Source organism: Pelophylax lessonae (assembly GCF_965119305.1).
Source record: "Pelophylax lessonae genome assembly, chromosome: 1".
In the NCBI taxonomy this organism is placed as follows: Eukaryota; Metazoa; Chordata; class Amphibia; order Anura; family Ranidae; genus Pelophylax; species Pelophylax lessonae.
The window spans coordinates 12,325,583-12,341,154 of record NC_138768.1 but is presented as its reverse complement, the minus strand read 5'-3'; positions in this window follow the sequence as shown (position 1 = coordinate 12,341,154).

Below are 15,572 nucleotides of genomic sequence, written 5' to 3'. Positions count from 1 at the left end.
TGAAGCCTGAAATGTGGCAAAAGGTCGCAAAGTTCAAGGGGGATTTTGATGGTGGGATATTGGCAGTAACATGCTGCAAGGAGCATTACACACAATGCTTTCCTATACTCGAGATCCTGTAAGTGATTTCATGTATGTGCGCTCAATAAATGCTCAAAAACGGTATACACTATGAGGAGTGTCTTGTTTTGTGTTCTATGAGCTCACATTAGGCTGGCAAGTCACCAATTGCCTTTACAAGAGGGGAGAGGACCGTACCTATCTCTACTGTTATGCTGTGTATGACCTTTGTAATGAGGGTCATCTAAATCTGGTAAGAGGCAGTGTGATTTATACTTGTGGTGGTGGTTCTCCGGGCCTGCGGCTTTTATGCACCTTTGATTGAAGTTGACACATATGGTCTATATGGCCAATATGTTCAGATTAGGGCCACATTACCTATAATATATATATACACACACATACATACTCTTTTATATATATATTTTACAATAATTTATAATCCCTACACACTTAAAGTATAATCTACTGAAGTGTATCGGATTCTGTATATTTTTCTCTTTTTTGGTTTCTTTTTAGTTTTTTATATGACCTCCTGGATTCAAATTTTCTTTCTATTACGGCTCCATACCCATTAGACTTCAGTTGTCCAACAGGCCCCTGCTGGGGAATATGCACCTTGGTTGATTTACTGGGATACTAGTCCTACATGGATGTACGCTTTCACCTTGACCCACCATACAGGCTCTCACAGTCCGGTTGTTTTTAACCTATTTGCAAACAGTGTGAACGTCACATAAACAGTTGATGTAAGTGTACAACAGTAAAAATCAATGAATATGATTTATCTGCCTTCATCTGTATACAATTTGTTTGGTGCCTAAATATATACTAATAATAAATGTATTTTTGTTTGCTATAGATAAATTACTATAAAGTCAGATTTACCCCTGAAGGAGTGTTTACTTCGAAACGTGTTTGGCTTTTTCCTGCTATAGTACATTATCATCTGCATCATGTGTAATGTAACATATACTGTTTGCTTTCTTATTATCCATGTGTTATGTTTTCAATAAAATATATTTTTTTTATATATACTTTGTAAACTCTTTGAGTGCCTGAAAAATCCCACCACCAGGAGAACAAACCTCCTTTTTGTATTCAAATACGGGATGTGGCACCACTATCAGGGTTGCCGTTGAGAGCAAATCTTCTATTTCCTCAGGTAGCAAATACCATTTCCCTTCTCTGCTCTCCACGGACCCTCTGAACAAATATTTTTATAAATGTTTGCATAGACTTTTTGTGTTGATCTAAGTTTTTTTTTGTTTATGCAATTTGATTTTTCACAACTTACTTCAATATCTGCTTGGGTGGCAACTCCCACAATACAATAATGTCTAGTTATACAGGCAAAGAATGGGATACTTTAATGTCCAGTTATCTAAAGCAGTGTTTCTCAACATTTTTTCAGTCGAGGCACACCCCAGAAATTATGGACAGTCTCGAGGCACCCTTTAAAATGGACAATCTTAAGGCACCCCATCCTAAAATGTAAAAACTATTCTAATAGTTTTACATAATGTAGCAGCATACACACGCAGGATAGGATGCCCAACGTTAGAGGTACAAGTTGGTACTAAACTAGTATTCCAATGTTTCTCTTTTTCCTCCGTTTTTCTCCATCACTCAACTAATATGACCCCAAAACGTATGGAGAGAAGCAGGGGAGGGTCAAACAAGCAAGCTACGCAGTCGATTGACGTTCTCCTTATCAACTGATGATGTCATTGGTCATTAGCAGGTCGGCAGCTAGAGGGTCGTAACGATGCACAATGAAAACCTGTGACTTTGTGTAACGTAAAAGGCAGGCTTCATCCACCCGATGCCTTGTATACAAATTTTGGGAAATTTTTGGGGCATTTTGCTGAGGCACCCCTGAGGAAACCTCAAGGCACACCAGAGTGCCTGGGCACCCTGGTTGAAAAAGGCTGATCTAAAGACTTTGGGAAAAAAAGAACTTGTTGAATCAGAACTTTCCACTATGTTTTTTCAGTTATCCAAACTACTTGAAAAGAAGTAAAATCCTTTCAGGACTATTTACGGGATAACATTAACCCCTTCGGGCTCAGGGTTCAGATCTTCCCTACCTTGGGGGATCTGAGCCCTGAATTAAAAAATGAATGGAAAGGGTCCCTTAACCACTTAAGCCCCGGAAGATTTTACCCCCTTCCTGACCAGGGGGTATTTTGCGATTTGGCACTGCGTGACTTTAACGGACAATTGCACGGTCGTGCGACGCTGTACCTAAACGAATTTGACGTCCTTTTTTTCCCACAAACAGAGCTTTCTTTTGGTGGTATTTGATCACCTGTGCAATTTTTTGATCACGCGCTATAAACAAAAAAAGAGCGTCAATTTAGCAAAAATAACAATATTTTTCACATTTTTTTTATATGAAATTCCCCCCAAAAAAAAGTAAAAATAAATTTTAACATTTTCGGCCAATTTGTTTTATGCTACATATGTTTGGTAAAAAAAAAAAAAAAATCGCAAAAAGCGTATTTTGATTGGTTTGCGCAAAAGTTATTGCGTTTACTAACAAAGGGAAAGATTTTTGTCATTTTTGTTGGTTTTTTTTAACGCGTAATGGCGGCGATCTGCGATTTTTTTTGCGGTACTGCGACATTGGGGCGGACAGATCGGACCCTTGACTGACATTTTTGACACTTTTGGGGTTACCAGTGACATTACTACAGTAATCAGTGCTATACATATGCACTGTTACTGTAAAAATACACTGGCAGTGAAGGGGTTAAATTTATTTGAGAGGGAGGGGCTGTGTGTGTCCCTAGGGGCGTGATTCTAACTGTGATTGGCTGTGGCTTGAGGTGTAGTTACACTGATCAACGGTCCTACATAGTAGAACCGTATGATCAGGGTTTCTACACAGGGGAGAATGACAGGCGGCTTGTTTACACAAGCCGCCTGCCTTTCTCCCTCTCCCCCGACGATCGCAGAGTGAGCGGCGGACATCGGGTCCGCCGGTCACACACGCGGGGGGGTGCGGGAGCGCGCCGGCGGCGCGCGCTCGCTCCCCAGAGCCCCCAGGCTAGTGACGTTAATATACCTCGCTTTGCCTGTGAGGGGCTGACTGCCGCAGTAAATCTACTGACGGCAAGTGGTTAATGAGTGTTCCAGGGCCATGATGAACCTTTTGATAAATGAATATACTAAACGCTCTGAAAGAGTGGATGTTGAGATTGGTCAAATGTGCGAAAAATTACAAACATACAAAACACAAAAGATGTTCCTGGAGAAGGATAAAAAAAACTCAAGGAACATCTTGAAAACTTAAATAAAAATATTTTGATTAAAAAAGAAAAGAGGTTTAGCCCAGACAAAAATGCGTTCCAACAGTCCAAAGCATATAGATGGACCCAAAATAGAAGATTCAACAACTTTGCAAATAGAAAAGAACATTATGCTAACCTCTCATATTCCTCTTCCAGTCTTTCCTCTGTAGCCTCTCAATCCTCCACAAACACCAAAACACAAGGCCGCATGAAGCGCCAATATCACGAGGAACCCCTACCGGGACAGGTAGTTAAAACATCTAACATGGGTAAAGCCAACAAGGTGGACCTTCTCTATTTAAATCTCATCCACTAAACCATGGGGTAGACAATTCCCCTCATCCCACAACTCACAACTAAGCAATGTTGTAATAGGCCAAGGAGATACTGGCCCCTCACTCACCTCTTCATCCACAATTGATCTCACTGACCCCACTTTTTTTTAGAATTACTTCATCTAAATGCACAAAAAACTGACCCCAACCTCATAATAACACAATCACCATCCTCTCCTTCCATCCCTCTGTCCCCAGATATTCAACTAGAACACACCAAATCAGACCTGTCCATTGTCAACTTGTCAAACTACAGGCTTTATGAGGAGGAAGCTATCGTCCTTTCCAAGAGCCTTAGTTTTTGCCCCAGTCAAAAGCTGGACAAGTTTGAATTCTATAAAGACTTATTTGCCTGCAATTTGAATTTCAAGATTATGTTTTATAAAGAAGGGGATACCAGTGGCGGCTGGTGCGCAAAATGTTTGGGGGGGGGGGGGGGGGCGCGCAAACAGAAAAATTTAACTTTTTGAGGTCCATAGACATAGGCATTGATTCGCGGCAAAAAAAAGCGGTTAATTACTAATAAGGAATATCAGAATATATTGCACGGGGAAAGTCCTGTTCTAATAGGTAATATATGAATATATAGCATGGGGCAATTCCTGTACTAATGGCCCATTAGTACAGGAATTGCCCTATGCTATATATTCATATACTGTATTACCGATTAGTACATCACCTATCCCACAGAGAGAACACACAGACATGAAAGTCAATTACCAGTCCAGAACAGAAGTGCAGAGTCTGAGACACTGTCGACCCCTGTATCATGTCTGCAGACATACTACAGGAGATGGTTCAGAGACTGAGGACATAGTACAGGAGATGGCCAGAGACTGCAGACATGATACAGGAGATGGTCAGTGACTGCAGACATGATACAAGAGATGGTCAGTGACTGCAGACATAGTACAGGAGATGGCTAGAGACTGTAGACATACTGAAGGAGATGGTCAGAGACTGAGGGCATGATACAAGAGATGGTCAGAGACAGTGAAGAGATGGTCAGAGATTGCCGTTCAAGGCTGCCTCTCACAAAAGATCACTCTAATATTACGCTAGATTATTAGGTTTGAACTCACAGGGAAGAGAACACCTGGAGATCAATTCATATTTGGAAGTTTTTTTTGTGTAAATATACACGTGTTATTTTTCTGCCTTCAACCCAGATCATGTCACAAATGTTGGTTACATGGTGGGCACGGCACATTACATGGTGGGCACAATACAGCACAGCACATGGCATTTTGGGAACAGCACATGATATTGTTGGCATGGCACAGCACATTACATGGTGGGCATGGCACAGCACATTATACAGAGGGAACACCACTCCACATTACATGGTGGGCACAGCACATTACATGGTGGGCACTGTACAGCACATGAAATGGTGGGCATACCACTCCATATTACATGGAGGGCACAGCACATTACACAGAGGGCTCACCACTCAACATTACATGATGGGCAAAGCATATTACACAGAGGACACACCATTCTGCATTACACGGTGGGCACAGCACATTACACAGAGGGCACATCACTCAAAATGACATGGTGGGCACTGTACAGCAAAGCACATAACATGGTGAGCAGAGAACATGGCACGGTGGGCACAGCACATTACAAAGAGGGGACACTACTCTGAATTACATGGTGGGCACTGTACAGCATAGCACGATATAGTGGGCATGGCACATTACACGGTGGGCACTGTACATTACAGCATATTACACGGTGGGCACACCACTCTGCATTACATGGTGGGCACATCACATTACACGGTGGGCACACCACTCTGCATTACATGGTGGGCACAGCACCTTACACAATGGACACTGTACAGCACATTATATTGTGGGCACAGCACATGACATGGTGGGCATAGCACAGCACATTACATGGTGGGCACAATACATTACACAGGGAGCACACCACTCCGTATTACATGATGGGCATAGCACATTACACAGTAGGCACTATGCAGCACAGCCCATGACAGGGTGGGCACATTACATGACATTGTGGGCCTGGCACAGCACATGATATGGTGGGCACAGCACATTACACAGTGGCAATGTACAGCACAGCACATTATATAGTGGGCACACCACTCGGCATTACATGGTGGATACACATTACACAGCGGGCACACCACTCTACATGACATGGTGGGCACTCTACATGACATGGTGGGCACGGCACAGCACATGACATGGTGGGCACGGCACAGCACATGACATGGTGGGCACACCACTCCACATTACATGGTGGGCACAGCACATTACACAGTAGGCACTCTACAGCAAAGCCCATAACAGTGTGGGCACAGCACATGACATAGTGGGCACAGCGCATTACATGGTAAGCATGGCACAGCACATTACATGGTGGCACACTACTCCGCATTACATGGAGGGAACATCACATTACACAATGGGTACTGTACAGCACAGCCCATGGCAGGGTGGGCACAGCACATGACATGGTGGGCATGGCACAGCACATGACATGGTGGGAGCCGCACATGACATGGTGGGAGCCGCACATGACATGGTGGGCATGGCACAGCACATGACATGGTGGGAGCCGCACATGACATGGTGGGCATGGCACAGCACATGACATGGTGGAAGCCGCACATGACATGGTGGGCATGGCATAGCACATGGTGGGCACAGTATATCACATGGTGGGCACAGTACAGCACATGGTGGGCACTGCACTTGACATGAGGGGAGCAGCAGTCTGCCCCCCAGTACAATCGTTGCTCCCCCAAAGGTCAGTTTCTGCACAATCTTCCCTGTTTACTGACCTCATCTCAGCAGCATGGTAGATATTCTTCCTCTCGGGCTGTAGCGGCATAACATCAACGCCCGCCCCCAGAATCTCCCGGAGACTGAGAGGATCTGTGTGTGCAGATCCTGTGATAGGAGCCAGGCAGCACTGACAGCTTGGCTCCCCTCCTCTCCACCCTGTGCACCCGCCCAGCCCAGGATCGGCCCTGTCTACTATGTCCATCGAATCACAGGAGCCCAATGCAATAGTGGGAGTGTTCGGGGCGCAGAGTGATGCGCCCTGAGGACAGTCTAAACGCAGGCCAATGAGCTTCCCAGGACCCAGTCACGTGATTACAAACCCCTTTCGCTTTCCATAGACACCAGTGTGTCCGGCACCCCGCACACTCTTAAAAGGAACAGATCACACACTAAAGGTAAGTGATTTATTTATTTTTTAATGATGATGACTAGGATGACTAGCCTTGGGGGGCGGCGCCCCTGCGCCCCCTATTGATGGGCCGCCACTGGGGGATACTGAGAAATCTCACACTGATAAAGACCCAGCTCTGGACATGTAAATCTCACTCCTCAAAGAAAATAAGGATTTGATTGATCACATTGATCTACCCGAATTACTTGCAGGAATTGATCAAGACAATACCCCTTCTAAAGGTAAAACATCACACCTAAATTAAAAAATCTGATAACATTTCCAAGTAAAAACTTAAATCCAAAATATTACAACCTTTGTTAAATTGATAACTAAAGAACTTGAAGATCTTAAAGTATACCCATCACCAGCCCCCAACATCACCACCAAAGACAAGCCATTAAAATCCTGGCTGACAATCATTTAATTGTTATCAAACCAGCAGACAAGGGTGGGAATGTCGTCCTGATGGACTCCAACATGTATGTTGGAATGTGCCTCAAAATCCTCAATAATCAATATTGGTACAGAAACATCACTGCAGACATAGTACTTAAATATCATAGAAAATTCTATGAACTTGTAGATCTGGCCTACCTTAATGACACTTGGCCTACCTTAATGACACAATTCCCAAACGCACGTGGGAGTTTATCAGGATGACATTCCCCATTACCCCCACCTTCTATTCGCTTCCCAAAATCCACAAACATCCATCTAACCCACCGGGCAGACCAATAATTTCTGGTTGTGGATCCATACGGAAAATGCCACTAAATCGGTAGACGAGTATCTAAGACCTCACGTAATATCATTACCTTCCTATGTTTGTGATACGATCCACTTCTTACAAATCATTGAGGATATAGCTGTCCCTGCTGAGTCCCTCCTTGTCCCGATTGACGTAGAAGCACTATATAGCTCTATCCCACATGATAGAGGTATTGCAGCTGTGAAGCACACCCTGCTCCAACAAAGCAAATATGACAAGGCATATAGTGAATTCATTCTATCCCTCCTGGAATTTATTTTATCACACAATGTGTTTACTTTCAATGGTTCCCACTACTTCCAGGTACAGGGGGTAGCAATGGGCACATGTTGTGCCCCATTCTATGCCAACCTGTACCTGGGGGAGTGGGAACACCATTTCCTCTTTGAGGAATCCTTCTCAATGTATACGGACAACATTTTAATGTGGCACTGATACATTGATGACATCTTCGTCTGGTGGGAGGGTCCTTTGGATCTCCTCAACAAGTGCTTGGAGAGGATGAACAAAAATGAATTCAATCTCTCATTTACCATGAGTGCAAACATAAACCATGTTTCATTTCTTGACATAGATGTCTACAAAGGTAAGGATGGTGCCCCCCGCAGCAGCCTGTTCAGAAAGCCCACGGTCGGCAACACCATCTTGCATGCCTCCAGTTTTCATCCCATATCAATAGTACAATAAATTCCATACAGCCAGTATTTACGTGTAGTGTTGAGCGAACACGGACTGTATTATTCGTGTTCGTACCGAATAATTGGATTTTTTGTACCCGAACACGGACACGGACACTTTACTGTATGTTCGGGTAAAAATCCGTGTTCGGTCGTTTTATTTCCGGGTTTTGCATGCTTTGGCGCTCTTTTCATGGCGGGCTTTCAACAGCCAATCAACAATCGTTTAACTGGTGTGCCTTAAGCCATCCCAGCCATGCCTGCAAATGTCTCAGTAGCTGTGATTGGCCGTCTGAAGCATGTGACCAAGTCTTTATAAGTTCGAGGCAGCCGCAGCGGCGTCATTATGCTGCTTAGATTCAGGGACAGAGCACACATCAACGTGCTGGCTGCTGATTAGGGAAAGATAGGCAGGAAAAAACCATTTGTGTCCGGATAGAATTGAGGGACAGGTCGGAGTGTTTAGGCAGGGCGAGTTGTAGGCATTTTAGGGATAGAGTCTGCTGAATTATAGGGTCAGTGTCTTCTACAAACTACAATCGATATTGCTGTGTGGGGGGTGGGGTCTGCACTCAATCCTGATCTACGATCTCTTCTCAATCCTGTTAGGGACAGAGTCTGCTGAATTTTAGGGAAACTGTGTTCTACAAACTACAATCGATATTGCTGTGTGGTGTGGGATTGGAGATAGGCAGGTGTCAGTGATCCACATCCATTTTTCTGTGTGTGAGCTGCAGTGAACACAATCTTTTTGGGCTGCAGTGAACACAATCTTTTTGGGCTGCAGTGAACACAATCTTTTTGGGCTGCAGTGAACACAATCTTTTTGGGCTGCAGTGAACACAATCTTTTTGGGGTGCAGTGAACAAAATCTTTTTGGGGTGCAGTGAACACAATCCTTTTTGGTGTGCAGTGAACACAATCTTTGTGGGGTGCAGTGAACAAAATCCTTTGTGGGGTGCAGTGAACACAATCTTTTTGGGGTGCAGTGAACAAAATCCTTTTTGGGGTGCAGTGAACAACATCCTTTTTGGGGTGCAGTGAACACAATCTTTTTGGGGTGCAGTGAACAAAATCCTTTGTGGGGTGCAGTGAACACAATCTTTTTGGGGTGCAGTGAACACAATCTTTTTGGGGTGGAGTGAACAACATCCTTTTTGGGGTGCAGTGAACAAAATCCTTTTTGGGGTGCAGTGAACAAAATCATTTTTGGGGTGCAGTGAACACAATCTTTTTGGGGTGCAGTGAACACAATCTTTGTGGGGTGCAGTGAACACAATCTTTTTGGGGTGGAGTGAACAACATCCTTTTTGGGGTGCAGTGAACAACATCCTTTTTGGGGTGCAGTGAACACAATCTTTTTGGGGTGCAGTGAACACAATCTTTGTGGGGTACAGTGAACAGAATCTTTGTGGGGTGCAGTGAACACAATCTTTGGGGGGTACAGTGAACACAATCTTTGTGAGGTGCAGTGAACACAATCTTTGTGGGGTGCAGTGAACACAATCATTGTGGGGTGCAGTGAACTCAATCTTTGTGGGGTACAGTGAACAAAATCTCATACTTCTGAAGGTTTGAGGGTGCTGCCTGTTCCATACTCCCCCTACTCCTCATCTAGCCTTTTAGGGGTACAAACAATAGTAATTGGGGCCTAGTGTGGTTGTGTACGTGTGATATACATACACTTTTTTGGGATCATATTTTCTATTCCGCTATTTAATCAAAAACCTTTGGGGATCAGTTAAATTGGGGGATAGTCTGTGTTGGTACGTGTGAGAGAGATCCACCTTTCCAAGTTGTTGGGGTTCATCTCATACTTCTGAAGGTTTGAGGGTGCTGCCTGTTCCATACTCCCCCTACTCCTAGCCTTTTAGGGGTACAAACAATAGTAATTGGGGCCTAGTGTGGTTGTGTACGTGTGATATACATACACTTTTTTGGGATCATATTTTCTATTCCGCTATTTAATCAAAAACCTTTGGGGATCAGTTAAATTGGGGGATAGTCTGTGTTGGTACGTGTGAGAGAGATCCACCTTTCCAAGTTGTTGGGGTTCATCTCATACTTCTGAAGGTTTGAGGGTGCTGCCTGTTCCATACTCCCCCTACTCCTAGCCTTTTAGGGGTACAAACAATAGTAATTGGGGCCTAGTGTGGTTGTGTACGTGTGATATACATACACTTTTTTGGGATCATATTTTCTATTCCGCTATTTAATCAAAAACCTTTGGGGATCAGTTAAATTGGGGGATAGTCTGTGTTGGTACGTGTGAGAGAGATCCACCTTTCCAAGTTGTTGGGGTTCATCTCATACTTCTGAAGGTTTGAGGGTGCTGCCTGTTCCATACTCCCCCTACTCCTAGCCTTTTAGGGGTACAAACAATAGTAATTGGGGCCTAGTGTGGTTGTGTACGTGTGATATACATACACTTTTTTGGGATCATATTTTCTATTCCGCTATTTAATCAAAAACCTTTGGGGATCAGTTAAATTGGGGGATAGTCTGTGTTGGTACGTGTGAGAGAGATCCACCTTTCCAAGTTGTTGGGGTTCATCTCATACTTCTGAAGGTTTGAGGGTGCTGCCTGTTCCATACTCCCCCTACTCCTAGCCTTTTAGGGGTACAAACAATAGTAATTGGGGCCTAGTGTGGTTGTGTACGTGTGATATACATACACTTTTTTGGGATCATATTTTCTATTCCGCTATTTAATCAAAAACCTCTGGGGATCAGTTAAATTGGGGGATAGTCTGTGTTGGTACGTGTGAGAGAGATCCACCTTTCCAAGTTGTTGGGGTTCATCTCATACTTCTGAAGGTTTGAGGGTGCTGCCTGTTCCATACTCCCCCTACTCCTAGCCTTTTAGGGGTACAAACAATAGTAATTGGGGCCTAGTGTGGTTGTGTACGTGTGATATACATACACTTTTTTGGGATCATATTTTCTATTCCGCTATTTAATCAAAAACCTTTGGGGATCAGTTAAATTGGGGGATAGTCTGTGTTGGTACGTGTGAGAGAGATCCACCTTTCCAAGTTGTTGGGGTTCATCTCATACTTCTGAAGGTTTGAGGGTGCTGCCTGTTCCATACTCCCCCTACTCCTAGCCTTTTAGGGGTACAAACAATAGTAATTGGGGCCTAGTGTGGTTGTGTACGTGTGATATACATACACTTTTTTGGGATCATATTTTCTATTCCGCTATTTAATCAAAAACCTTTGGGGATCAGTTAAATTGGGGGATAGTCTGTGTTGGTACGTGTGAGAGAGATCCACCTTTCCAAGTTGTTGGGGTTCATCTCATACTTCTGAAGGTTTGAGGGTGCTGCCTGTTCCATACTCCCCCTACTCCTAGCCTTTTAGGGGTACAAACAATAGTAATTGGGGCCTAGTGTGGTTGTGTACGTGTGATATACATACACTTTTTTGGGATCATATTTTCTATTCCGCTATTTAATCAAAAACCTCTGGGGATCAGTTAAATTGGGGGATAGTCTGTGTTGGTACGTGTGAGAGAGATCCACCTTTCCAAGTTGTTGGGGTTCATCTCATACTTCTGAAGGTTTGAGGGTGCTGCCTGTTCCATACTCCCCCTACTCCTAGCCTTTTAGGGGTACAAACAATAGTAATTGGGGCCTAGTGTGGTTGTGTACGTGTGATATACATACACTTTTTTGGGATCATATTTTCTATTCCGCTATTTAATCAAAAACCTTTGGGGATCAGTTAAATTGGGGGATAGTCTGTGTTGGTACGTGTGAGAGAGATCCACCTTTCCAAGTTGTTGGGGTTCATCTCATACTTCTGAAGGTTTGAGGGTGCTGCCTGTTCCATACTCCCCCTACTCCTAGCCTTTTAGGGGTACAAACAATAGTAATTGGGGCCTAGTGTGGTTGTGTACGTGTGATATACATACACTTTTTTGGGATCATATTTTCTATTCCGCTATTTAATCAAAAACCTTTGGGGATCAGTTAAATTGGGGGATAGTCTGTGTTGGTACGTGTGAGAGAGATCCACCTTTCCAAGTTGTTGGGGTTCATCTCATACTTCTGAAGGTTTGAGGGTGCTGCCTGTTCCATACTCCCCCTACTCCTAGCCTTTTAGGGGTACAAACAATAGTAATTGGGGCCTAGTGTGGTTGTGTACGTGTGATATACATACACTTTTTTGGGATCATATTTTCTATTCCGCTATTTAATCAAAAACCTTTGGGGATCAGTTAAATTGGGGGATAGTCTGTGTTGGTACGTGTGAGAGAGATCCACCTTTCCAAGTTGTTGGGGTTCATCTCATACTTCTGAAGGTTTGAGGGTGCTGCCTGTTCCATACTCCCCCTACTCCTAGCCTTTTAGGGGTACAAACAATAGTAATTGGGGCCTAGTGTGGTTGTGTACGTGTGATATACATACACTTTTTTGGGATCATATTTTCTATTCCGCTATTTAATCAAAAACCTTTGGGGATCAGTTAAATTGGGGGATAGTCTGTGTTGGTACGTGTGAGAGAGATCCACCTTTCCAAGTTGTTGGGGTTCATCTCATACTTCTGAAGGTTTGAGGGTGCTGCCTGTTCCATACTCCCCCTACTCCTCATCTAGCCTTTTAGGGGTACAAACAATAGTAATTGGGGCCTAGTGTGGTTGTGTACGTGTGATATACATACACTTTTTTTGGATCATATTTTCTATTCCGCTATTTAATCAAAAACCTTTGGGGATCAGTTAAATTGGGGGATAGTCTGTGTTGGTACGTATGAGAGAGATCCACCTTTCCAAGTTGTTGGGGTTCATCTCATACTTCTGAAGGTTTGAGGGTGCTGCCTGTTCCATACTCCCCCTACTCCTCATCTAGCCTTTTAGGGGTACAAACAATAGTAATTGGGGCCTAGTGGGGTTGTGTACGTGCGAGATACATACACTTTTTTTGATCATATTTCCTATTCCGCTATTCAATAAAAACCTTTGAGGATCAATTGAATTGCGGGATAGTCTGTGTCGGTACGTGTGAGAGAGATCCACCTTTCCAAGTTGTTGGGGTTCATCTCATACTTCTGAAGGTTTGAGGGTGCTGCCTGTTCCATACCCCCCCTACTCCTCATCTAGCCTTTTAGGGGTACAAACAATAGTAATTGGGGCCTAGTGTGGTTGTGTACGTGCGAGATACATACACTTTTTTTGATCATATTTACTATTCCGCTATTCAATAAAAACCTTTGAGGATCAATTGAATTGCGGGATAGTCTGTGTCGGTACGTGTGAGAGAGATCCACCTTTCCAAGTTGTTGGGGTTCATCTCATACTTCTGAAGGTTTGAGGGTGCTGCCTGTTCCATACCCCCCCTACTCCTCATCTAGCCTTTTAGGGGTACAAACAATAGTAATTGGGGCCTAGTGTGGTTGTGTACGTGCGAGATACATACACTTTTTTTGATCATATTTCCTATTCCGCTATTCAATAAAAACCTTTGAGGATCAATTGAATTGCGGGATAGTCTGTGTCGGTACGTGTGAGAGAGATCCACCTTTCCAAGTTGTTGGGGTTCATCTCATACTTCTGAAGGTTTGAGGGTGCTGCCTGTTCCATACTCCCCCTACTCCTCATCTAGCCTTTTAGGGGTACAAACAATAGTAATTGGGGCCTAGTGTGGTTGTGTACGTGTGATATACATACACTTTTTTTGGATCATATTTTCTATTCCGCTATTCAATAAAAACCTTTCTAGGGCAAGATCTTAAATTACAGAAATATGAGGAGACCGTCAAATAAGGGCCGTGGCCTGGGTCGTGGTGCTGCTGGTAGAGCTCCTGTTGCAAGGAGAGGACATGGTCGATCTGTGCCAGCTACACGCACAAGTGAAACACCTTCCTCAAGTGTGAGTAGGCGACAGAACCTGCATCAGTATTTGGTAGGGCATCAAACGCCCCTAGAAGTGATGAGGCCAGAACAAGTTGAGGCGATAGTAGATTGGTTTGCTGCTGACAGTGCCTCCAGTTCCTTCACATTGTCTCCCACCCAGTCTACTGCAGAAAGGTCAGAGTTGGCACCTGCAGCCAATGTCCAACCGTCTTTCACCTCACCCCCTTGCAAATCAGGCCAGCAGTCTGAGCCCCAAGCCATACAGCAGTCTCTTATTCTTTTTGAGGACTCTGTCAGCAGGGTTTCCCAGGGCCATCCACCTAGCCCTGCCCCAGAAGTGGAAGAGATTGAGTGCAGCGATGCCCAACCACTTATTTCTCAAGATGAGTACATGCAAGGATCATCGCAGCACGTCTCCGATGATGACGAAACGCAGGTGCCAACTGCTGCGGCGTTCAGCATTGTGGAGACCGACAAGGAGGGCAGGGGTGAAGACTGGGTGGAAGATGATGTGGAGGACGATGAGGTCCTCGACCCCACATGGAATGAACGTCATGCAGGTGACCTGAGTAGTTTGGAGGAAGAGGCGGTGGTCGCACAGAGCCACCAGCACAGCAGAAGAGGGAGCAGGGTGCAGAAGCGGAGCGGCCGTGCCCTAGACACTACGCCCGCTACTGCCCAACGCAGCAAGGGAACGAGCGCACCAAAGTCAGCTCAAAGGAGTTCTCTAGCGTGGAAGTTCTTTAGAAAATGTGCTGATGACAGGACACGAGTGGTTTGCACCCTGTGCAATCAGAGCTTGAAGCGAGGCATGAACCTTCTCAACCTGAGCACAACCTGCATGATCAGGCATCTAAGTGCAAAGCACGAGCTGCAGTGGAGTACACACCTTCAAAACCAAGAAACGTCTCTGGCTCATCCTGCTTCCTCTTCTGCTGCAGTCTCGGCCGCTCCAGCCACATCTGTAGTGATACCGGCACCTGCCACCCCGCAAACAGACGATCTGTCAGCAACACCACCACCTGGGTCACCAACAACCATCTCCACAATGTCCCGTGGAAGCGTTCAGCTTTCCATCTCCCAAACACTTGAGAGGAAGAGGAAGTACCCCCCTACCCACCCGCGATCCCTGGCCCTGAATGCCAGCATTTCAAAATTATTGGCCTTTGAAATGCTGTCATTCCGTCTGGTGGAGACGCACAGTTTTAAAAACCTTATGTCGGTGGCTGTCCCACAGTACGTCGTGCCCAGCCGCCACTACTTTTCCAGGCAAGCCATCCCTTCCCTGCACAACCAAGTGGGGGAAAATATCAGGTGTGCACTGCGCAACGCCATCTGTGCCAAGGTCCACCTAACTACGGAT